The following is a 23,642-nucleotide window of genomic DNA, read 5'->3' on the forward strand; positions in this document are numbered from 1 at the left end:
CATCTTTACTGAGGGAAAGTAACAGAGCTTTTACATAACACTTAGTTAGAGGAGCAACTTTCCTCCCCCCCCCCCTTTGCTAAGAATAATAGGGGTGTCTCCCCTTAACTTGTAAGACAGGGAGATTTCAAGGAAGATATCTAAATGCTTGCTTCATCAGCATGTTTCTCAGGAAAGGATGCCTGGGAATTGGACAGAAGAGGCAAAAATCTGAAAATCCTGCTTCACAGCATCACTACTTAAAACAATAATTAAACTATTGAGAAATATTGAAGGGACAACAACAAAAAATTATCTTGAGATTTGTATGCCTGATACTTCACTGGTGTAAATATTCAAAGGTCTCTGGCCTGAGAGACATTATATGTGAGGCTTATGCACACCTTAAGAATGATGCCTTATACTGAGGCAGACCATTGGCCAACCTAGCTCAGTATTGTCTACACTGACTGGCAGTAGCTCTTCGGAGTTTCAGGTGAGGAGCCTTTCCCAGGCTTACCTAGATATGCTGGAGATTTAACCTAAGGACTTCAACATACAAATCAAAAGGCTTTACCAATAAGCTATGGGCCTAGAGCTCTTCCTTGTGAAAGATGGCACCTTGTATTTCATGAGGGTAATAACAGGGTAGATTACCTTGCCAGTTTTCTCTGAATTATTCCACCCATTGAATTTTCTCCCTTAACTGTCTCTCATTCTTTTTCCTTCTTCTCACCAAGTTCACATGGACTGTTGCTTGGGATGCAGAGAAGATCTCTGATCTACTGCATAACACAATAGTTAAAGAGTGTTAGACTCCAGTTCAGATCCAGGAGCCCCATTGCTTGGGTTCCCCATTCAGCACTGAGGTCTCGCCAGATGACCTTGACTAATAGATATATGAAGCTAAGTCAGTCATGCCTATTAAGTCACTAGCCCTTGCATTCATGCTGTGTCTATGCATACCTGTGTTTAAAACCCAAATGGTTACACACCTGAACAGGTCCAGTTCCATGTTTTGGCAAACCCTGAGCAAGCGTCCTTGGCGTTCCCTTGAGGTGACTGAGCATCCTCCATAAAACCAGCCACACTTTTAGCCCCCAGCAGAAGCACTGATGCAGCCTCCCCCTGTCCTGGTAGGAGAGGGTTTGGATGAACTGGAGGATGGGTTCTCCCTGACATCAACACAGGAATAGGCTGGGAGCCACAGCAGGACAGTAGGGATGTGAGTTTGAATCTGTTGTTGCTAACTATGATGTTTTATTGAGGATATGGCTATGCTCTACCTCCACTCCCAGAGGCAATATGGTCATAATGGTGGGAATCACAAATAGGAAAAGTGCTGTTGTGTCTTTCTTGTGGGCTTCCCATAGGCATCTGATTGACTATTGTGAGAACATGTTTTTGGACCAAATGGGGCTTTGGCCTGATGCAGCAGGGGTGGAGGATAAAGAAGGAGGAGGAGGAAGAGGAGGAGGAGGAGACGAAGAAGACAAAGAAGAAGAAAAAGACTACTTTGCTTCCTGTACTGGTGTCTTGTATTTCCTTCATTTCCTGGGAACTATATCAATTGAAATGGAGGAGGGTTTCCCCCTCCTTTTTCACAAATTATGAGGAACCTTTCTCTAATAACAGACACACCCAGTCATGGTCAGATTTGGAAGAGAGAGAGAAATGTGGTTCTGTTAAACCATGGAACGCTGCTAGATTCTACTGTAACCATGTAATTAGTGCTTATTCTATCTGGGATTTGCTTGTCAGATATGATCTTATTTAATTACATGCCCATGCAAACACTTTCTTTGTATGCATTCATGCAAGCAGTTTGTATGCAAAATAGTTGTGCAATTGCACACCCAGAGAGAGATGCAAACTGATCTGATTAATGTCCCTTAGGGCCCTTGGATAATTTCAACAAGATTGCTAGACCAAAACTGGTTTCGGTAAAACTGGTCATTTTATCTTTTCAGATTTGAGAGTCACATTTGTACAGAGGCCTTGTAATCATCTCTTTCAAATGGTGCAGCCAAGATCAAGACAAGCTGATAGGAGCTGCGATAATTAAAACAGAGGCTTTCATTTCTAAGTGCAATATTTGGAACATATGAACCCTTTCACAAAAGTCCCTTTCAGAGGCATCTTTGGATGAATTCAGTAGGCACACCTGCCCTGGGCCCTATGGGGGATATTTTTTAGGGTGGGCAAGGGGGGCATTCAATTCAGGAAAATGTTTTAGATTAAATGTGATTACTCCTCAAGGGTAGGGATGTTGAAAAACTGACAAGTGCAGAAGAGGAAGCAGAAATGGCTGCAGTGTGCAAGTTCATCTGTGATCAGGAAGAGAAACCACTCAAGGGAAGATAGTCAGTATTCTTATTGTTGCTGTTTTTAAATGTCCAAAGAATTAATTAATCTCATTTTATTTCATTTTGGTGTTTCCTTTACATTTAAATGAATGTAAGTTACATATACAGTGGTACCTCGGGTTACAAATGCTTCGGGTTACAAATGCTTCAGGTTACAGACTCTGCTAACCCGGAAGTAGGACCTCAGGTTAAGAACTTTGCTTCAGGATGAGATCAGAAATCGCACGGTGATGGCGCGGCAGCAGCGAGAGGCCCCATTAGCTAAAGTGGTACCTCAAGTTAAGAACAGTTTCAGGTTAAGAATGGACCTCCGGAACGAATTAAGTTCTTAACCAGAGGCACCACTGTATTAGATAAATAGTTATGTATGTTACATAAGTCTTGTTAAACAGTGGACAGTGAAAATAATAACATAGTGTCTGGTGGAAGTTGAACTGCAACAGAATGAAAGCATTGTTGATTGTGACAAATACAAGTTAGAATGAAAATTGTTGCCTTCTTATATCCCGACTCAAGAGTGTTCCTATTCCTGGCAAATGCCCTGGTGTTGCAGGCAACTACCTATGCATTTTGCATGAATGGTCTTAGCAGGGGGGAGAGTTGTTTAAATGGTGGTGTGTATTACCGTTTTGTAACCAAGCAACATTTTATTGACTGTGCAATTTTTTTCTGTCTGCTGTATGGAAAAGCACATGAATCTGACCTTTGAATAGTTTTGTAAGTAAACCATTTTATGAGTTACTAAACATGTGGTCTATCTTTGTGCTAGGGAATTGGGATACTTTGGAAAGAACCATTAAAAGTGGGATACTTTCACTGGAAAGGGCACATTTAAAAGGTTTTACAGCCTATATTTACACACTTTTCTTTGCTGCGTGTTTTGTGATTTTAAATCTCTGCTGCAGCTTTGTCACCAAAGACTATTGTGCCTAACTTAGGTCTTGGCTTTGAATATAAGGTAGGGGTGGGAACCTGTGACTCTTTGGCTGTTGCTGGACTGCAACTCTCATTATACCTGACCACTGCTATTGCTGGCTGGATTGGATGGGGGTTGAAATCCAACAGCATCAAGGGCCACAGGTTCTATACCCCTGGTTTAAACCTTGCTGAGAATCATGTCTTCTCTATTGATACTATTTATTCTATGACTTTCAAGATATTGTAAGATACTGTAGATACCCTATTTAATTCTGCCTTGTTCCAAATTCCCATTTCCCCTAAAATCACTGCAAACTGAAAAGTAGCATATTTTAATGCATATTGGGGTGGGTGGTAGAAATAATCTCCCACTATTTTCATGCCTCTCTTTTGCTATTACAGCAACATTTTCTCTTGTGACCGAACAATAAATGTTTCATAAACACTTCCATCCATCTGCAAGTGGACCTTGAAAATTGATTATTTTTGTTTGTTTGTTTTTACCCTTCCAAATGTTTCTGCTGTTAATGCAGCCAACATATTATTTTTTCCCCTGCTAGGAAAGAATGTGAAGAATTAGGAAAGCTGAAAGAAAGCAAGACTATGTGTTTTGAAGATGAAGCCACTCATGAACATTGGCACACAGCCTTCTTGGAACAAACGTCCAAACACAGCCTGAGGACCGATGAACAGTCAATTTTTCAACCCCGTGGGGTGGTTTTCACATTATCGGGGACAAAGCAATAGAGCAGAACTCTTTGCTTCATATTTAAAGGTCACCATGGTTAATATTTATTAGAAGTGTGGGTATTTATTTGGGGATAGTTTTCATCTATTATTTCTAGGAAGGCCACAAAGAGTTCAGCGCTATGGAGAAACAGTTAATGTTGTTTTTATGCTAATAACTACCAAATGGTACTGCTGCAGTTCTGGACTGGAAAGGGCAACTTACATTTTCCACACGTGCACGTTAATGGTACAAGCAACACTGTAAAAAAATAATAATAATAAGTTGTTCCAGATATAGCCTAAACAGAAACAGATTTCATCCCCGTTCTGTAAATTTGATGGCTTGGTAATGAATGCATTCAGTATGGCTTGACTTTGTTTTACACGCTTTAGACAAGTGTTGTGTTCACAAATAATATAGTCCGCAGGCAGGCATCTTCACTCCCATCCCTTCGTAAGTGAATACATCTTTTTGCATATATGATCCTGGCTAGCTATTAGGAACACCTCCAAAATTATACACATCCAAATTTCATCCCAGATTTGAGAGTTTTAAATTACCTGCTTCTGTTTCTGAAGCAAAGCTAAAGCCTTTGTCATAGAGTCCATCGTTAACTGGCTGCAGTGTCTCTCTGGGTCCCCAGAGACAGAGGGACAGGGTAGTTGGTACCTGAGACACCTCCTGGACCTACAAGCCACTTCCTATGTGAGGGCTGTAGAACCATCCCATTCCAACATTTGTCTCTGCTGAGAGCCTCTCTGGACCACCACCAGATGCCCAGACAGTGCTGTAACAAACAAAGACACTTTGGATCACACCATGTTCTGAATCTGAATCTGGAAGGTGGGGAGTATGCAGCACCCCTGTTTTTTAGAAGTACAGTGTCAATACAGTTGCCTCAAAGGGACATGCCACATTCATCCCTAACAGCAACTTGTTTTACTGGAGAGACATTTGAGCATGAAGTAGTGGGTTGTTCTGGTTAGAATATCCTTGGTGAATTGATTCTACTCATAAGAGATGCCAATGGCAATTAACACTCTGCATTTGAATATTTCCATCTTTTCTATGTATTTATTTATAGAACCATGAGTGTGTTCAATGCTTTCCAGAGTACAAGCAGGGTTGCAAGCAGCTGTGTAGCCAACAGAATCTTCTGACTCTGGTGTGCTATGTGTATTGAAGGTCCCAGCCTGGTGCTATGTGTTTGTGTGTACAGTGGTACCTCGGGTTACATACACTTCAGGTTACATACGCTTCAGGTTACAGACTCCGCTAACCCAGAAATAGTACCTTGGGTTAAGAACTTTGCTTCAGGATGAGAACAGAAATCATGCGCCTGCAGCGCGGCAGCAGTGGGAGGCCCTGTTAGCTAAAGCGGTGCTTCAGGTTAAGAACAGTTTCAGGTTAAGAATGGACCTCTGGAACGAATTACGTACTTAACCTGAGGTACCACTGTACATGCATGATCCTGAGCTAATGTACATAGGGCAGTGGCAGAGCACATGCTTTGCATGCAAAACATCCCAGGTTCAACCCCTGGCATCATCACAAAGGTCTTGTCTCATACTCTGAAGAACAGCTGTCAGTCAGTATGGAAGATACACAGCTTCCCTCAAGCATCTGGATGGCCACTCTGAGAACTTGATACTGGGTTAGATGGGCAACTGGTCTGATCCAGCAGGCTCTTTTGGCCTTTTTATGTTCAGCTAGAGAGAGATGTGGTCTCACTTGCTATCAAGGAACTTCCTTTGTTCTGCACGGCAGCCTTCACGTACTGAGCCCCATGCCTCCCCACAATAGATTCAATCTTGTGTGCAACCCTCATTGACAGGAGAGGAGAAAGTGGCGAAACCAAAGTCCTCAGTTACTTAAATGCATGTTTCAGAAGGAAAAACAATGATAAAAGGTGGCCTTAAAAGCAATTGGCAGTGGCGGGGGTGGGGGTGGGGCTGGGGGGTGGGGAGAGAAAAGGACTTTTGTGTTTGGTATGTGAGGAAGTAACCTATTACTCACAGTTTGATCCATTTCCTTTCACCAATAGTGTCAAAGATGCAAGGTCATCATCCCACTGCAAGGGAAAGAGATTACAAAAATATTAATGGAATCCTTGGGATCATGGTGTGTTTTACCAGAAGTAAAACTATGTTTTTCATACATTTCCACATATAAAAATAGCTTGAATGGATTCTTGAAATCATTGGCTTAATAGTTCTATGACAGAGAGAGAGAGGGGGGGGGGAGGGAGAAGAGTCTCTAGTGACCAAAATCAGGTCATAGGAGTGAAGCTTAATAGAGACATTGAGTGGGAGGGATAGCTGGGCACACAACTTGGGCTGGGTCCTGGAAGCTTGGCCTCCTGTCTCTTCCACACTAAAGACTAATATATGACCAGGACTATAGCCAAGCCTTCCTGAACCCGAGGCCCGCAAGATGTTAGCACTACAACACTCATCAACAGCAGCCAACATGGCCAAGTGAGGAATGATGGGAGTTGAAGTTCTAGCAACATCTGGGAGGCACTAGGCTGGCCATAGTTATCACCACCCAGAAGTACCACTTAAAAGGTTTAGTTGTTGGAAGCAGAGCTATATCAGTGGTATGGTGAGATTCCCAGAAAGGTCCACAGCCTGGTTTGGTGTATTTTAAAAGCATTTGCTGTTTCAGTTTGGTACCTCACATGATAACCAAAGATATGTCTTCCTGAAGAATATGCACATCTCTTCTGAAACGTAGGGGTTAATGACTTTTCTTCCCACTCCTGTCCAGCCTTCCCTAAATTGCACCCTTGATAGCTTCCACCTAATAAACCATTTAAGAGCACAAATAGAAGGAGCTATAACCAAAGTACATATTTCAAACAAATGGAAACAAAAACAGTGCATTCCCCATATTGCCAAGAATTTCCAGTTTTGGACTCATTTCTAACTGGCCTGGGTTCAGGAAGGCTGAGGGCTCACCCCATTCCTTTAGACTCAGTTACAGTCTATTACATGTTGCTAAAAGTTTGCTAGTGTCCACATTTTCATGCTTCTAGACATTTTTTCAGCACAATGGTCTTGGGTTATAATGGGGTAAATGGGCCTCTGGCAAGTAATGGAAAGCCATCCTTTACATATCATCTGAGTCACAGGAACTGGGCAAAGGTAATCTAGAGTACCCATCAAACATGTCTCGTCCTCATTTTATAATCCAGGAACGAAAAGCAGCAACCACAAACCACACTTCAAATATTCGCTTTGCTTATTAAGGGACATGCTTGTAGCAAGTTTCTGCACTGATGGTATCTGCTAAATTGTGTGAGGTTTCTAATCACTAAGTGGATTGTGCTTCAAAGAGCTAAATGAAAATATGCAATATATCAGTGTTACTTAGGTTATGTAGAGGGAAAAAATGACAAGGAGACCGAAAGACCTTCTGGCAAAGCAGAGCAACCTAAATGCAGAAAGAAAGCATCCACTTAAGACTTCTTCTGGGCCTTTCTTCATGCAATTCATTATGCTTTATGCCATTCATAATGTGTGTGTGTGTTTTCAAGCTAGATGAAACTGAGCAATAATTTTAGTTCACTCAAGGACTGTGGGTGCAATACATACGGCTAAGGAGTATCTGAGTGGGAATTGTGTGATCCCATCACGCACACAACAGCACAGGAACTGCTTTGCCATGCTGAGTACAGCAGCATACATGTCATCACTGGAACCATACGTATAAGAGGCACCAGTTGCTATAAGGCAGACCAGTGGGGAGTGACTTTAGTCGCACCTGCCCTTCTAGGCCAGGCAAAACCTGAGTAGGAACATCCATATGTAGCTGGCTCCATCACTGGGATTTTGGGATTCCTATGCGCATTGTAGTGCCATGGAATCTTACCCTGTGCTAGGACTGTGCTGTAGACAGCTGTTGAAAGGGGGTCAGGGACCAAGAGTTGTGTCAGGGAGTCAGAACCAAAGACCACACCAGAGTCCAGAAGACGGTTGTTCAGGCAAAACACTGGTCCAAACAGGAAGCTCTCACTGTCCAGGAGAGCCCAAAGGCCGTGTTGGGTAGTCAGGCCCAGTACAGGCCTTAAGAATATTTTGCATGTGCAGCTTTCTAGATGAAAGTCCCTAACCTTATTGGGTGCTTAGGCATCTATAATAAGTTTGCCAGCAGTGTGCAGTGCCTCTGGAATGGAGCGTTCTCCTTCAGGGTCTAGGTTGGACAAATCAGGATATGTTTGGGGTGATTAGGACAGAGGTCAGACAGAGAAGAAGGAAGGCATTTGCATTACCCAGAGGTCTCACACTACTATGCATATCTGACAGGGGCAGTCCTTGGGGTCTCAAATTTCAGAAGTGCCCTGTGTCATAGCTATCAACTTTTCCCTTTTCTTGCGAGAAATCCTATTCGGAATAAGGGAATTTCCCTTTAAAAAAGGGAAACGTTGGCAGCTATGCCCTGTGTGGAATCAATATTTGGTGACCCCCTGTCTCCCATATTCCATTCTAAGGTGTCATTGTGGCATCTCCTGCAGTGCCTCTGAGGCTCAGTGTCCAGTGCAACTAAACCAGTCACGCTCCCCTTCTGGATCTGACAAGAGTCATTCTCACTGAAGGTGAATTCCATCCCACCTTGTCCCAATTCTCTGACAAAACTGAGTCAAAGTTCTGGGGTATATTTAAAATGACAGTGAGGTAGAGTTCCTCTGTAATAACAGCTCTGTCCTCCTGCTCAGGGCTTCTGACCCACGTGTTCCTGCAATCTTTGTTATTATTTAAGAATCTCTCAGTAAAGACCCCTCTGAGGACTTAAAAGTTCCTCAATTAAAAAGTTACTTTTTGTAATTAAAAAAAAATGTTGAGAGAATAGTGGGTACCAAAAGAAGATGCATTATCTCTAAGCAGTCAGAGTTTGGTGCATTACTGGTGCTAAGAGGTTCTTCTTTGAAAAGGGACTATATATAGCAGTGTTTGAATATACAAGTTTGTAAATCTGCATTCTTGAATGGTTACCAGAAGGATATCCTTTCCTTTTCTTTCCATTCTATTCTTTTTTCCTTTTATTGGCATGTCATCTAGTCCTGATCCATGTGTCATCAGTGCTGAATGGGATTAAGAACTGGGATGGGCAAGCATATTGGCTTGGATGGCATTTCCTGGCTTCTCTGATTTCTTGTGCTTTTTAAGGAAATCATCAGATGCTTCGTCTTTTCTCCCAAAGTTTCCTTTCCTGTCATTGACAGCCACAGTCTCAAGTTCTCCCTCTCCTTCTCCCTCCCCTACTTTTTACTCCTTTGCCAAACCATGTGCCACAAAATCAGCTCATCTTGGTTTTGTGCAAGAATATAGTTGGAAGACTTCTTTCGGAAAAAGCTGCTGGACATCACATATATTTTCAGAGAAGTAGGGATGGGAATGAAGCAGATGGGAATTTATGGCCTAAAAAGGGCTGCTACCCAGAAGTAAATCTCCTTCCTGATAAGCTACTTAGGAAGACCAATTAAGAGGACACAGATTTGCATAGAATTTGCATAGGCTAATCTATATGTAGCAATGCAAACCTAGAAATGAGTCGGCCCATTGAAATTAATGAGCCCAAGTTATTCAGGTTCATTAACCCCAATGGGTCTACTGTGAGTAGAGCTAGCATTCGATACACGTTTTGTTTTGTAAAGCACACACATAGTTCATTAAATGGCGCTCTGGAACCTCTAGCAATTTTCAAGTGGACTGTGAAAGGAGAAAAAAAATGCTGGATAGACCATTGCCCCCACCTTTCTAGTTTCTAGGCTGCACCTTGAACTTGTCAAGCAGATGAGGACTGGGCAAAAAATTGCTCAGGGTCTATTGTTAGATTTTCAGGTGATTTGCAGTAGTTCAGAAAGGATTTCTGACTCCCAGTTGTAACTGAAGGAACAACAGAAATACATTTTTTCCTTCTAAATTAAGCTGCTGAAAGTGAAACCAAGAAAGCTTGGAGGGGAAACTGGAGTCAGTGCCAGATTTACGTATAAGCTAAACAAGCTATAGTCTGGGGCTATAGCTAAGCTATAGCTACTCTCTAGGGAGGCCCCAAAAAAATTTAAAGCAAAAAAACTGGATGTACATTTCCAAAATATAAGATAAAAAACAAATAAAATGGCTTTAGATACCTATTAGGTCCATAAATTACCATATAGCATGTATTCAACACAAAAAACAGCAAAAAATTGTTGTTGACAAAGGACAACTGGATAAATAAAGGGCCCCATTACCTTCAGTAGCTTAGGGCCTCATCCAACCTAAATCCAGCCCTGACTGGAGTAGAAGAATTTATGTAAAAGGATTTGTGCATGATCTACTGTGTTGATGCTAGGTTGTATCCAGCACTGCCCTTCCATTAGGGGACCCTCTGGAGCAGAATTTGGGAGCCTAGGTGAGGAGAGAGGAAGCTCCATTGCATGACTGTGCTTCAATCCTGCTGGTGACTTCCCATTGGGATACATGGTAGGCCACTGTGAAAAACACTGTGAAAGACACATTTTTCTGACATTCTGTGTGCCCCCTCCTGAACCCCAATTTCACATCTGGCTCCAGTTGGTGGACTGCAAAGTTCTACAGGAACAATAAAGGGCATCTTGTAAGTCTAAAGCACTCTAATATAGACAGGACTCCTTGCTCAGTTTGGGACTGCTGCTAGCTTCAAAGCTCTAAGGGTGCGTAGACAGACAGGTAGGCAGGTATCTGGCAGATATTTGGCAGATAGGACTTCGGCATGCAAAACAGAGCAACCCTCAACATTTATCATTTGACAGCCAGCAAGACAGGAAGAAAGCATTTAAGCAACAATAACCACCCCGAAAAAGCAACCCAAAAAAAGTTGTATGCCAAGCCGGCTTAAGTTAACAAAGCAATTTGTGTAATGTTGCAGTATGGTGGTTAAGTGATGTAACATCCCTTGAGAGAAAAGGAAGCGTGTATCTAAGAGTCTGATCAGACTAATCAGATTACCCGAGATCACAGACTGCCGTAATAGCACTTGGCCTGCAAGTTTCTATGTCTCTGTCTGGTTTTCCACATTTTAAAGTAAAGCAGCAAGGGCTACGGCACCTGTTTTAATCATCAAAGAGAAAAAAGGAGGGATTGTGGGACTGGGACAGGGATTGCGGGAGAGAGTACATGGCAGAACTCTATCCAGTAATGTCTCATTATTAGATTTGCAACAAGTAGATAGCTCATAGTCATTTCTCACTTGTAATTACAGCTTGCAATGGCCTCGGCTACATGACTCTCTTCAGCAATTACCTCTCACATCTACGGATCAGGGAGAAATTCAAATCAGTCTGCATTTAAACTTACCTAATTCACACTTTCTGAAACAATATGTGAACTGAAACTCAGCCAGTTTCAGTTCAGCCTAGATTCTACGGGTTGGATGATATCACAGTTAACCTGCTATTAACTCACAGGCATTCCCTAGTGCATGCAGACCCAGCTATAGAAATCAACACCAATAGCGTAAGTATAAATAAAAAAACAAGTACTTTTGCAATTCTCAGAATATTTAACGTTGCATTTTATTTCGCTTTATTGTATCTTGTTTTAAGAGCATGATAAAAAGAACAGGCTAATGAAATTCTCCTCTCTGAGGTTGCATAATCCTAATCCTTGGACACTCTTGCATAGAAATTCTGCCAAATTGTGGGCAATTTTTGCATTCCATCTCCGGACAATTTCATTTTAGTCAATAGCTCTCCTGGGCTGGAATTATTTGTATTACTGAATCAGGCAAGGATCCAAGGCAGTGTGTTGTATTAAAAGCATGCCTCTTTACCGCCGCTCAAGTAACAAACTGTAAATCGAGAATTCAAGGCTTGACAATTTCCAGGGACTTTGGGAAATAAAATTCATCTGGATTGTTTACATCATTGATGCTAAGAGAAGTGACTCCAGCAATCCTCTTAATTGTGATCAATCTTTATAACATCAACATCAACATCATCATCATCATCATCATCATCATCATCATCATCATAATTTATTATTTATACCCCGCCCATCTGGCTGAGTTTCCCCAGCCACTCTGGGCAGCTTCCAATCAAGTGTTAAAAACAATACAGTGTTACATATTAACAACTTCCCTGAACAGGGCTGCCTTAAGATGTCTTCTGAATGTCAGATGGTTGTTTATCTCTTTGACATCTGATGGGAGGGCGTTCCACAGGGCGGGCGCCACTACCGAGAAGGCCCTCTGTCTGGTTCCCTGTAGCCTCACTTCTCGCAATGAGGGAACCGCCAGAAGGCCCTCAGCGCTGGATCTCAGTGTCCGGGCTGAACGATGGGGGTGGAGACGCTCCTTCAGGTATACAGGACCGAGGCCGTTTAGGGCTTTAAAGGTCAGCACCAACACTTTGAATCGTGCTCGGAAACGTACTGGGAGCCAATGCAGATCTCTCAGAACCGGTGTTATGTTGTCCCAGCTGCCACTCCCAGTCACCAGTCTAGCTGCTGCATTCTGGATTAATTGCAGTTTCCGGGTCACCTTCAAAGGTAGCCCCACGTAGAGCGCGTTGCAGTAATCCAAGCGGGAGATAACTAGAGCATGCACCACTCTGGCGAGACAGTCCGCGGGCAGGTAGGGTCTTAGCCTGCGTACCAGGTGGAGCTGGTAGAGAGCTGCCCTGGACACAGAGTTAACCTGCGCCTCCATGGACAGCTGTGAGTCCAAAATGACTCCCAGGCTGCGCACCTGGTCCTTCAGGGGCACAGTTACCCCATTCAGGACCAGGGAATCCCCCACACCCCCCCACTCCCTGTTCCCACAAAAAAGTACTTCTGTCTTGTCAGGATTCAACCTAAATCTGTTAGCCGCCATCCATCCTCCAACCGCCTCCAGGCACTCACACAAGACCTTAACCGCCTTCACTGGTTCTGATTTAAAGGAGAGGTAGAGCTGGGTGTCATCTGCATACTGATGAACACCCAGTCCAAACCCCCCGATGATCTCTCCCAGCGGCTTCATATAGATATGAAAAAGCATGGGGGAGAGGACGGAACCCTGAGGCACCCCACAAGTGAGAGCCCAGGGGTCTGAACACTCATCTCCCACCACCACTTTCTGGACACGGCCCAGGAGAAAGGAGTGGAACCACCGTATAACAGTGCCCCCAGCTCCCAGCCCCTCTAGACAGTCCAGAAGGATGTTATGGTCAATGGTGTCAAAGGCTGCTGAGAGATCCAGCAGAACTAGGAAACAGCTCTCACCTTTGTCCCTAGCCCGCCGGAGATCATCAACCAGCGCGACGAAGGCAATTTCAGTCCCATGGTGAGGCCTGAATCCCGATTGGAAGGGATCCAAATGGTCCGCATCCTCCAGGCGTGCTTGGAGTTGTTCGGCAACCACCCGCTCAATCACCTTGCCCAAGAATGGTAGATTTGAGACTGGGCGATAGTTGGCCAAATTGGCCGGGTCTAAAGATGGTTTTTTAAGAAGCAGTTTAGTGACCACCTCTTTCAGCGGGTCTGGGAAGGCTCCCTCACAGAGGGAAGCATTCACCACCCCACAGAGCCCATCGCCCAGCCCTTCCTGGCTCGCTTTTATCAGCCAGGATGGGCAAGGATCAAGGAGACAGGTGGTCGGTTTCACTCATCCAAGCAGCCTGTCCACATCCTCGGAGGTAACAGATTGGAATTGATCCCATGTAACAGGACCAGACAGAACTCTAGCACTCTCTCACCCTGGCCCTGCTCCCACGGTGGTGTCTACCTCCTTCTGAATCTGAGCGACTTTATCTGCAAAAAAACTTTGCAAAAACATTGCAGGAGATCTTGGGGTCCCTACCAGGCCCCGGTGGTACAGGTGGTTCCGATAGATTGTGAACCACCTGAAAAAGTCTCCTGCTGCTGTTTTCTGCAGATGCAATGGAGGCGGTGAAGAAGGCCCTCTTTGCCGTCGCCATTGCCACTTGGTAGGCTCGAAGTTGAGCTCTAGCCCGTGTCCGGTCTGATTCAGAATGAGTTATCCGCCACCGGCGCTCTAGCCGTCTCAACGATTGTTTCATCGCCCTCAGCTCCGGGGGAAACCACGGGGCTGTCCGGGTTCCATGCAATCGGAGAGGGTGCTTCGGAGCCAGACACTCAATAGCCCTGGTTAACTCTGCATTCCAGCGTGCCACCAGGGAATCAGCTGAAAGGCCATCAACTTGGGATAAAACATCCCCTACCACTCTCTGGAAGCCAATTGGATCCATTAAGTGGCAGGGGCGGACCATCTGAATCGGTCCCACCTCCCTGCAGAGGGGAAGGGTCGCAGAGAAGTCCAGGAAACATAGGAAAATAGGAAGTTGCCTCATATTAAATCAGATTATTGGTCCATGTAACTCATATTGTCTACACCAGGCATCCCCAACCTGCGGCCCTCCAGATGTTTTGGCCTACAACTCCCATGATCCCTAGCTAACAGGACCAGTGATCAGGGATGATGGGAATTGTAGTCCAAAACATCTGGAGAGCCAAAGGTTTGGGATGCCTGGTCTACAATGACCAGCAGCAACACTGACCAGTGGGGATTGAACCTTTTGAACCTATTGCATGCAAAACAGATGCTCCATTGCTGAGCTATAGCACATCCCTACCTGTATTCCAACAGCAGAAAACTGACTTTCTTGGTTTCTTTCAGAATAAACTAATTCAAACTGATCAAGAGCACTATGTTTCAGGGACATTAAAAATGTCCAGAAAACAGAGTGGCATGTGGCCCCCAGAAAGTTGTTCAGAAGAGAATATGGTCCTCTGCTTCAAAATAGTTCCAAACACATGGCCTAGCTGCACTGGCAGAGAAACAGGGATGCGGACGGAGTGGACTGCCCCCGGCACCATTATTCCGGTAGGGTGCCATCGTGGCGCCCCCCCGACATGCGCTGTGCACCTGTGCACGCACAGGACTCCATGCCTCATGTGGCGTGTCACGCTCCTAGAACGCACACCACACCCCTGCGGGTGGCACATCACACCCTCACGGGCAGCGTACCACGCACCTGGGATGCATGCCACTCCCCCAGGGTGCCAGCCATGCCCCCACCTGCTCTCTGCCCCCAGTAGCAGAGCATGCAGCTTTGCCACTGCCTAGTTGGTGCCAGCCAGAGCAACTTCTGCCTGTGTTTCCTCACTATGACAACAGGACTGCTTTGCCAATCAGTAGCTAAAGCTTGATCATCACCATCACTACTTCCAAAAATTGGCCCCAGGAATTGGTTTTGAAGACACATCATGGAGCAACCTTGATGAAGCTAAGGAGGTCTGGGTCTGATCACTACCTGGGTGACAGCTTGCTTGAAAACCCCAAAAATAGACTTCCGGGTTAGCACCATCGGCGAATGGCGGAGTTCCTCCAACCGGAGGAACTGGCTCCGTGGAAACTGGGTCTTCCCGCCGCGGCAAAGGTGGGGACCCGCTAGAAATTCCAGGCGGAGGAAGCCTGGGAACGTGGGGTTCGGCAGGGCACCAGGAACGCCCCCCCCCCACTCACGGGGAACCCCTTTTTGGGATTCCGGAGTGAAGTGGGGTGAGCGGCACGGTGCTGCGAACTGACTGCTACTTTCACGGAGTGAAGCCACACAGCCATCGCCGGAGAGCGCTGACTTTTTCCTGTGGACAATTGGATTTAAAACAAGCACCCATGAGTAGAAACGGAAAATTGGATCAAGAAATATCTTAATTTGACATCGAAGTGGGAAGGTTCAAAACAGGAAGTCCGCCTTCCGCTTTTTGTATATAGACTGAAGCAAAAACCTTGTAAGCTAAAGCCTGGAAAGTCGTTAAAAAAGCCTAAATTTCCTTCATTTATAACTACTGAAACCCCCTTGGAAGCAGGAGAAAAGGGGGGGGACTTTGTGTAACGCCTGCAGGAGAGGGAGTGAAGAAAGATAAGTTTCCACCGTCTCTAACCTGGGAACGGGGTGTCAGAGACAGAAATTGTTGGAGAGGTTCATTGACTGTGAATGGAATACTTTGACAGATAGCTAAAGAAGAGAAATAAACTGATTCCAATGTTGCCTTTTGCATTCTAAAGAAACAAAATATCTGAAAAATGAAAGTAATTTTCCTTTGTTGGACTTGCCTTAAAAAGATGGATACAAATAGAAATTGTCTCCTCTAGAGGGAGCTTGCTAAATTGTTGCTGTAGTCTACTTGAGGACTCGACAGCTGTGAGATTAGGATCGTGGGATTAGTCCTTTTGACCTTGACTAAATATGAGCTGGGAGGAAGTTTTGGTGCTTGCTTTATGCAAGACAAGTGCTTTGTTGGAACAGATGCATGAGAAGATGGATTTGATGAATGAGAAAATGGATTTGATGACTGTTGTGGCCAATAACCGTGGGCAAATAGTGAATAGTAATACAGAAACCATCCAGGGACCAACTCAGGAACCTGTATTGATTGGGCAAGTGCAGAAGATAATGGAGGAGGCTGCGGTTGCACCTCAAATAATACAAATGGAGAGACCCAAGGCCCTACAGGAGCATAAGCCGCTGTTTTTGAAGATTGAAGTTGGAGTGGGCCAGGGGGAGTCTGGAGCTGAGGAGGCTCTTAACTTTGGAGAGACTTCGAAATATGCTCGTAAATATTTTTTGGATTATATTGATGACTGTGGGGAGTGGGACTGTGGGGAATGGGCTGGTTTGATGAAGGGAGACGGAGATAATTTTGGGTTGGAACCCCCCAGAGACCTACTCCTCAATGAGAAAGGAAAGAAATTAAGAAAGAGACCAACAAAAGACAAGGAAAAGTGCAAGTATAAACAACAAGAAGAAGATCTGCAGAAGGGACATGGAAGAGACTTAAGGGCCTCGGACATAAGACTTCCAGGTTGATGGACTAGATGGAATGGACAGTAGGGACTGACACGACCCGAGACCAGGAAGTGTTGGAATTCTGCCTGGGTCAGAGGAATGTGCCACATCGTAGGCACCGGCAGATATTCCTGACGACCTCCCCGCGTCTCCACTCTGCTGATAAGCAGGCGAGGTCCGGCGATTCTTCTCAGATGTATGAGAGGAACACACCGTTCTTCCTCTCTCCCCTTTGGTGTCCCCAGGGAGGGGAAAGAAGCAGACAGAAAACTATTTACATCATTTATTTCTGCCTTTTACATCAGTACAGAGAATCATGTCTGCACTCAACAACCGCAAGAAGAAACTCCTCCCAAGTACATCCAGTACGGGTCATATGACACACACACACTGAGCTAACATCCGGTGCTCAGTACAGAATGGACTGCCCCTTTGTTTCCATGGCAACAGTCACAAACATCCTGTCTGGCTTTCCAGCCACAAGCAGCTGGCTGAGCTGCTAGAGCCTTTGCTTGCTGCAGCATTGGTGCTTTATGGTAACATACTCCCCCTAAAGTATCAATGTGTGCCGCGAGCAAAGCGTCATCCAGAGAAGAAAACAAACAGTTGTTATATTTATAACATTCCCCTGTTGTTTCAGTTCCACCCTTGGAACTACCCGCCACTGGTTTAACCAATGTACCTCTCTGGTTGTGTGACTTCGCATTACCTTGGTTAACAACTCTCTGTTGTGCCTTTGTCTCTGACTCAGACACAGCTTCAATCTGTCCTTGGTCGTTTACAATAGCAACATATGCAAGGTTAGCAAACTCCTTTGAATACCTCTTGGGTGGTACACCCTTCGTTGCTCTCTCAGACCTAGGAAAAAGTTGCTGCTCTTCTCTGCTTTCTGGTTCAGCCTCTGAACTCTCTGGAGAACCAGTACTAAGCTTAATCAATGGTTCATCCTCCTCTTCTGAGGGTCTAGTCATTATGTGAGATTTCCTCTCAATGACTGTGACAACTGAGCTGTCTGAGCTATCGCTGTCATCATCAGTACTACTGAACTCAATAAGATCAAACTCATCATCATCATCATCTGAATCGTTTCCTGTGGGAAATGTGTGTTCTACAACCCGCTCTTGCTCTGGAGCACTCTCTAGGAACTTTGTGAGAATCACCTGACCAGATTCAGACAAAATTACTCTGTAGAGACCTTTTTCATAACCCACAAAAATGCCTCTGGCATTCTTTACTCCACCTGGAGCTTCTGTTCTCACATGAGACCCGAAAACCTTAAAGTAGGCAACAGAAGGTTTTCTATTGAACAGCTTCTCAAAAGGAGAACATCCCAACTCTGTTGAGACTTTTCTCAACCACACATGAAGATAGGACGCTAGCGATTCGGCCCAATATTCATGTGGCAAATGTGAACTCAGCAATTGCGCATTCATCCCCTTTTGCAATTCTTTGTTCACTCTCACACAGACCCCCCTGTTCCACGCTTCTTGCGAAACTGCAACTTTGTGGTCTATCCCTTTTCCATCCAGGAACTTCTGAAACTTCTGTAACAGAAAAATTTGCTTCTCATCTGTGAAAAGACAATCAATGTTAGCATCATGCATATTTTTAACCTTGTCACAAAACTCCTGAAACTTTTCTAAAGTTTCTTGCGGTTTCTCCATCATATAAACCCAAGAATAATTAGTGAAACAATCCACACACACAAGGTAATATTTTGCACCGCCTCTAGATGGTTCTAGAGGACCAATCACATCAGCATACACCCGCTGAAATGCTCTGTCGACCTTCTTGGTCTTAGTCACCTTCCTGGTGCTCACACTGGTCACACCTGCGAGAGAGATTTCGTTAGAAACAGAAGAATTACATCTCATGTAATCACTTTGATCAAAAGTCAACAAATACAGTCCATCTTTCTCTTTAGCAGTAAGAAACAGTTCTCCATCTTTGTAGATCTTGCAGCTTTTAGCATCATAGGACAGTTTTAGTCCTTTCTTTGCAATCTGCGACACACTCAGCAGATTAAATCTCAGTTCTGGAACCAGGTAAACATTACTTATAGTCAAGTTCAGACTCTCAAGATACACAGTCCCAATTCCAGTCGCTTCCAACTCCTGACCGTTGGCCTGTTTCACAGTGAAGCTTTGCTTCTTCAACGTCGAAAACAGTCCTCTGTGCGGGCACATGTGAACCGTTGTGCCCGTGTCAATTATGAACGAGTTCCCAACATCTGGCGTGGTTCCTTTCGCCACCATAGCCTTTGCAGGTTTCACCTGGCACTTGGTACGGCTTTTGCCTGACGCCTGAGGCTTCGTAGAGCTGCTCTTTGCTCCTCTTGACTGGCGCGGCTTCTTACAGTTTCGCTGTAGATGCCCAGTCTGTCCACAATTGTAGCATCGGACAGCACTCAATGCTACACCATGCTCCCCAGTAGCATCAGCAGGGGGGGAATTAGAACTCTGTTCTTCCCTCCCCCTGTCTTTTTCTTCCAGTGCAGCAAGTCTGTCGTGTTCATTCAGGACCACAGCACAAACTCTCTCCGCGGTCAGCTGCGCGGCCGGTAGGGAACCAAGCTGACTGGCAACAACCTTGTAGGTGCGGCTAAGGCTGTTTATCATCATGAAGCAAAACACTTCCTCCTGAAGACGGAAATTGCGTTCCACCATCTGTTGACGCAGAAACTTCATTTCTGTCAGGTGCGCTTGAACATCTCCATCAGGCGCAAGTCTCAGATTGGTCAATTTCTCAAAATACAGCAACGCTGAAGAACCAGCATCTCTCTGATGCGTTGTACGCAGCGTGTCCCAAACCTCTTTCGCATTTTCTAAATGCTGAACATGCACCAACTGATCATCTGAGACACACAGAATTATAGCAGTCCTGGCCCTTACATTCTGTGACTCCCAACCTCTGGTTGGTGCTGCAGGGATGGGGTTTTCAATTACATCAAAAAGCCTCTGATTCTGCAGCAGGGCCTTCATCTTTACAGACCAAGATGAATAATTGTCATTGGATAAGGGAGGTGGGCAAGGCAAACCTCCCCCTTTCTTGGCATCCATCTTGAAGCCAAGCCTCCAGCTCACTCTGTCAAACAAACTGTAAAATCCAACAGTTGTTTTTGTCTTTCTCACGCAGGAAACTGCAAACTGTTTACGCTCTTTGCACCTGGCAGCTAAACTCAGGCTGCTATCGAAAAGTCCCTTCCAAGAGCTCGTAAACCTTGTAGCCAAAACATTCTCTGGTTTTGTTTCGCTTTCCCAGGCTTACACGCAGAGTCCAGCCCCTTTGCCAGTAATTTTCCAGGACCGTTACCTAGCAACAATGCATTTCAATAGGACTTCTTATCTACCACAAAAATTTGTGGAATGCAGGCTTCAGCCTTCAAGCTGCAGGCCTCTTCCTCCGGAGCTTTTGTTTTCTTTGAAACGCAGCTCCGTGAACCAGGGAATTAATCTTCCTGCGTTCACACTTTTAGCCCGAAATGCAGCATACCTTGAGCTCCGTTGCTCTGGAAAACACCTCTTCTTTCCACCAGCTGTCTGTGGAGCCTCTGGCTTTTCTCAGACGCTTCTCTTCCTCCTTGGAGCAGAGGAGGACAATCCACCAGCCTCTCATGCAGATGTTCGATGAATCGCAACCATCCGAAGGCTGCCACTGTTGGAATTCTGCCTGGGTCAGAGGAATGTGCCACATCGTAGGCACCGGCAGATATTCCTGACGACCTCCCCGCGTCTCCACTCTGCTGATAAGCAGGCGAGGTCCGGCGATTCTTCTCAGATGTATGAGAGGAACACACCGTTCTTCCTCTCTCCCCTTTGGTGTCCCCAGGGAGGGGAAAGAAGCAGACAGAAAACTATTTACATCATTTATTTCTGCCTTTTACATCAGTACAGAGAATCATGTCTGCACTCAACAACCGCAAGAAGAAACTCCTCCCAAGTACATCCAGTACGGGTCATATGACACACACACACTGAGCTAACATCCGGTGCTCAGTACAGAATGGACTGCCCCTTTGTTTCCATGGCAACAGTCACAAACATCCTGTCTGGCTTTCCAGCCACAAGCAGCTGGCTGAGCTGCTAGAGCCTTTGCTTGCTGCAGCATTGGTGCTTTATGGTAACAGGAAGAAGAGACGTTGGATGAAGATTGGAAGAAAATTTATAAAGAAATTTTTTATTTAGGGAATTAGCTTAAAATTAATGAATATTAGGGAAAATGTTGGAATGAAACTATATGACTCTAGTAGAAATGATATCAGGAGCTATGTATAACTGAGTATAAGTTTCAAGCTTTAAGGTATTTTATGGTAAGATAAGGTTAAATAAATTAAGGTAATTTGAATAACAGAATATGGGGAAAGATGGAAAGGATCTGTCGAGTTAATTAATAGGTTAAATTGTTAAGATAAATTATTTAATCAAAAATTGAGAAAGATGGAAAGAATTTGCTGAAATAACTAACTAAACTAGAACACAAAAAGGGAGGTGTGAGGAGGTCAACGAAACAAGCAAATGGAAGTTAAAGATATGTAATATGGGATTTGTGTCTTTTTTTCCCTTTTTATTTTCTTTTTGCTGTATTGTTGTATTGGTTTTTATGTTTTGCGTTTTTTCTTCTTTTTATGTATTGTAGTGTTGGTTTTTGTTTTTTGTTTTTTTTTGTAATTCTGAAATTATTAATAATTTTTTTTTTTTTAAAGAAAACCCCCAAAATACTACCTTGAGTTTTGTGAAAGAAAGCATATTCATTAACTGCATTGCAATAGTGTGGTATCTCGGGTTAAGAACTTAATTCGTTCTGGAGGTCCGTTCTTAACCTGAAACTGTTCTTAACCTGAGGTACCACTTTAGCTAATGGGGCCTCCCACTGCCACTGAGCCAACGCCGTGCGATTTCTGTTCTCATCCTCAAGCAAAGTTCTTAACCCAAGGTACTGTTTCTGGTTAGCAGAGTCTGTAACCTGAAGCGTCTGTAACCTTAAGTGTCTGTAACCCGAGGTACCACGGTACACATGTTTTCAAGATAGATTTCTTAAAGTATGGGAATACAGGAAGCTAATATAGGAAACTGCCTCATACTAAGTCAGACCACTGGTCCATCTAGTTCAGTATTGTCTACCCTGACCTGCATAGGCTCTTCAAAGTTTCAGGCATGGGTCTCTCCCAGACATAATGGAGATGCTGCGGATTCAACCCGGGAGCATTTCCATGCAAAGAAGATGCTTTACCACTGAGCTACATCCCTTACCCAATCTAATCTTTCAACAATCACCTGACCTTCCAGGACTAACATTGCTGTGAACTCAAACCTTCGGAGGGAGTGCAACCCTAGACAGAACAGGTTGTACCCCCAATCCTGAATCAACTTGTCCAGGCATGTCCAACGTCCGGCCCAGGGGCCACTTTCAGCCCTCGGGCTGGTTTCAAATGGCCTCCCAGGCAATTTTGAAAAAGCAATCTCTTGTGGCCCCCGAGCACCTGCCCACCAAAGCCATTTCCTTTTTGTGGGCTTGTCACGAGCTCTCCCCTCTGTGCGGGGCGCAGGGCTAGCCCCCGCGCCATTAGGGAGTCCCCAGCTGCGTCACGCCTTGGGTCGACCAATTTAGTCAACTGGGGGGAGTGTCTAAATAAATAAATAAATACTACGGTACACATTTGGGACGTTGATGCTGCAGCGATGGCAGTGGCAGAGGGGTGGTCGCTGCCTTGACCTCAACCACCATGTTTCCCCTTCCTCGTTTCCCCTTACTTCCATGCAAGCAGGAGGGGGCAAGGATCTCTCAGTTAGGCAGCATGAAGCCTCACCATCAGAGCAGCCCCGATCCCATTCCTTCTTGCATGCAAGCAGGAGGGGACAGGGATCATGCCTCAGTTCTCATGCATGTTGTAGTCTCCATCATCTGGGGCAACAGGTTGACAAAGCCTGCTGTAGAGTCTCAGGAGTTGAAGCAGCCCAGGAAAGGAGATGCCAGTAATAACGGAGAGCTTGTTTCTTTGAAGTTCGACCACAGTCACTGTTCTCGTCTGTCTCCTCAACACCTAAGTGCAATGTAAGTTAGAACCAACAATTTCTGTGGGGTGCAATCCTAAAAAGCTCAACAACTTCACACATGTTCACTTCATCAAATCTGGCCCTCTTTGAAAAAGTTTGGACACCACTGAACTTGTCTACTGACCAACAGTACTTCCATCTTGTCTGGATTGCAAGCCCACATCACTGGATCCAGATAACAGACTCCTTGGCATCAGTTAAACATGGGGGTCATGGGCTGGGTATCATGTGCATAGTGATAGGACCCAACACCCAAATGCTGGGTGTTTATTCTTATTTCTATTAAGGTCATATATTGAAGCAAAAAGTGTTCACTGCTGTTCTTTTCAAACACACTCTATCTGAGGGATATGTCCCCACCCCCATGCATATAAGTACTGGCTATATAAGATGGGAAGTGGCTGCCCTTCTTCTAACCCCAAATTCAGGAGAACATAACCATATGCCAAAATAAACAGGTCTTTCCGCACTGACAAATTTATTTATTTAACTAATAAAATTGAGTTGCTCTGGCATATGGAAAAATTAAAAATAGCTATCCATTAGAGAAACATGAACCTTTTAATATTAACCATTTGGATCTTATCACAGCAATAACATTTATACCTTTATAATAAGTCTCATTCTGTATTAACCAGTTTGGTTTTCATTAATTTGATACGAAACACTTGCTAATATATTAGGAAAGTCACTAACACTATTAATTTACTAGATAAATTACTTCTGTATCTTGAAACTTTAAATGAAATGGAATTCACTAATCCTAATTGGTTTGCCTTCTACTG

The 23,642-nt window shown here is 44.5% G+C and overlaps 1 long non-coding RNA gene across 2 annotated transcripts in view; it reads right to left on the reverse strand.

Moving 5' to 3' along the window:
• Positions 1 to 635: 635 nt before the first annotated feature.
• LOC308482922 overlaps positions 636 to 23,642 on the reverse strand; it is a 32,654-nt gene continuing 9,647 nt past the window's right edge. Inside the window, exons 3-4 of one of the 2 annotated variants that reach the window (XR_013989501.1) lie at positions 6,010 to 6,064; positions 636 to 764 (exon numbers count right to left, since the gene is read on the reverse strand). This is a non-coding gene — a long non-coding RNA (uncharacterized lncRNA). Of the gene's footprint in view, positions 765 to 4,197; positions 4,252 to 6,009; positions 6,065 to 23,642 lie in introns of those variants that run through there. The other variant, XR_013989502.1, reaches the window with a different exon arrangement.

This window comes from Podarcis pityusensis, assembly GCF_964106645.2.
Source record: "Podarcis pityusensis genome assembly, chromosome: 8".
NCBI lineage: Eukaryota > Metazoa > Chordata > Lepidosauria > Squamata > Lacertidae > Podarcis > Podarcis pityusensis.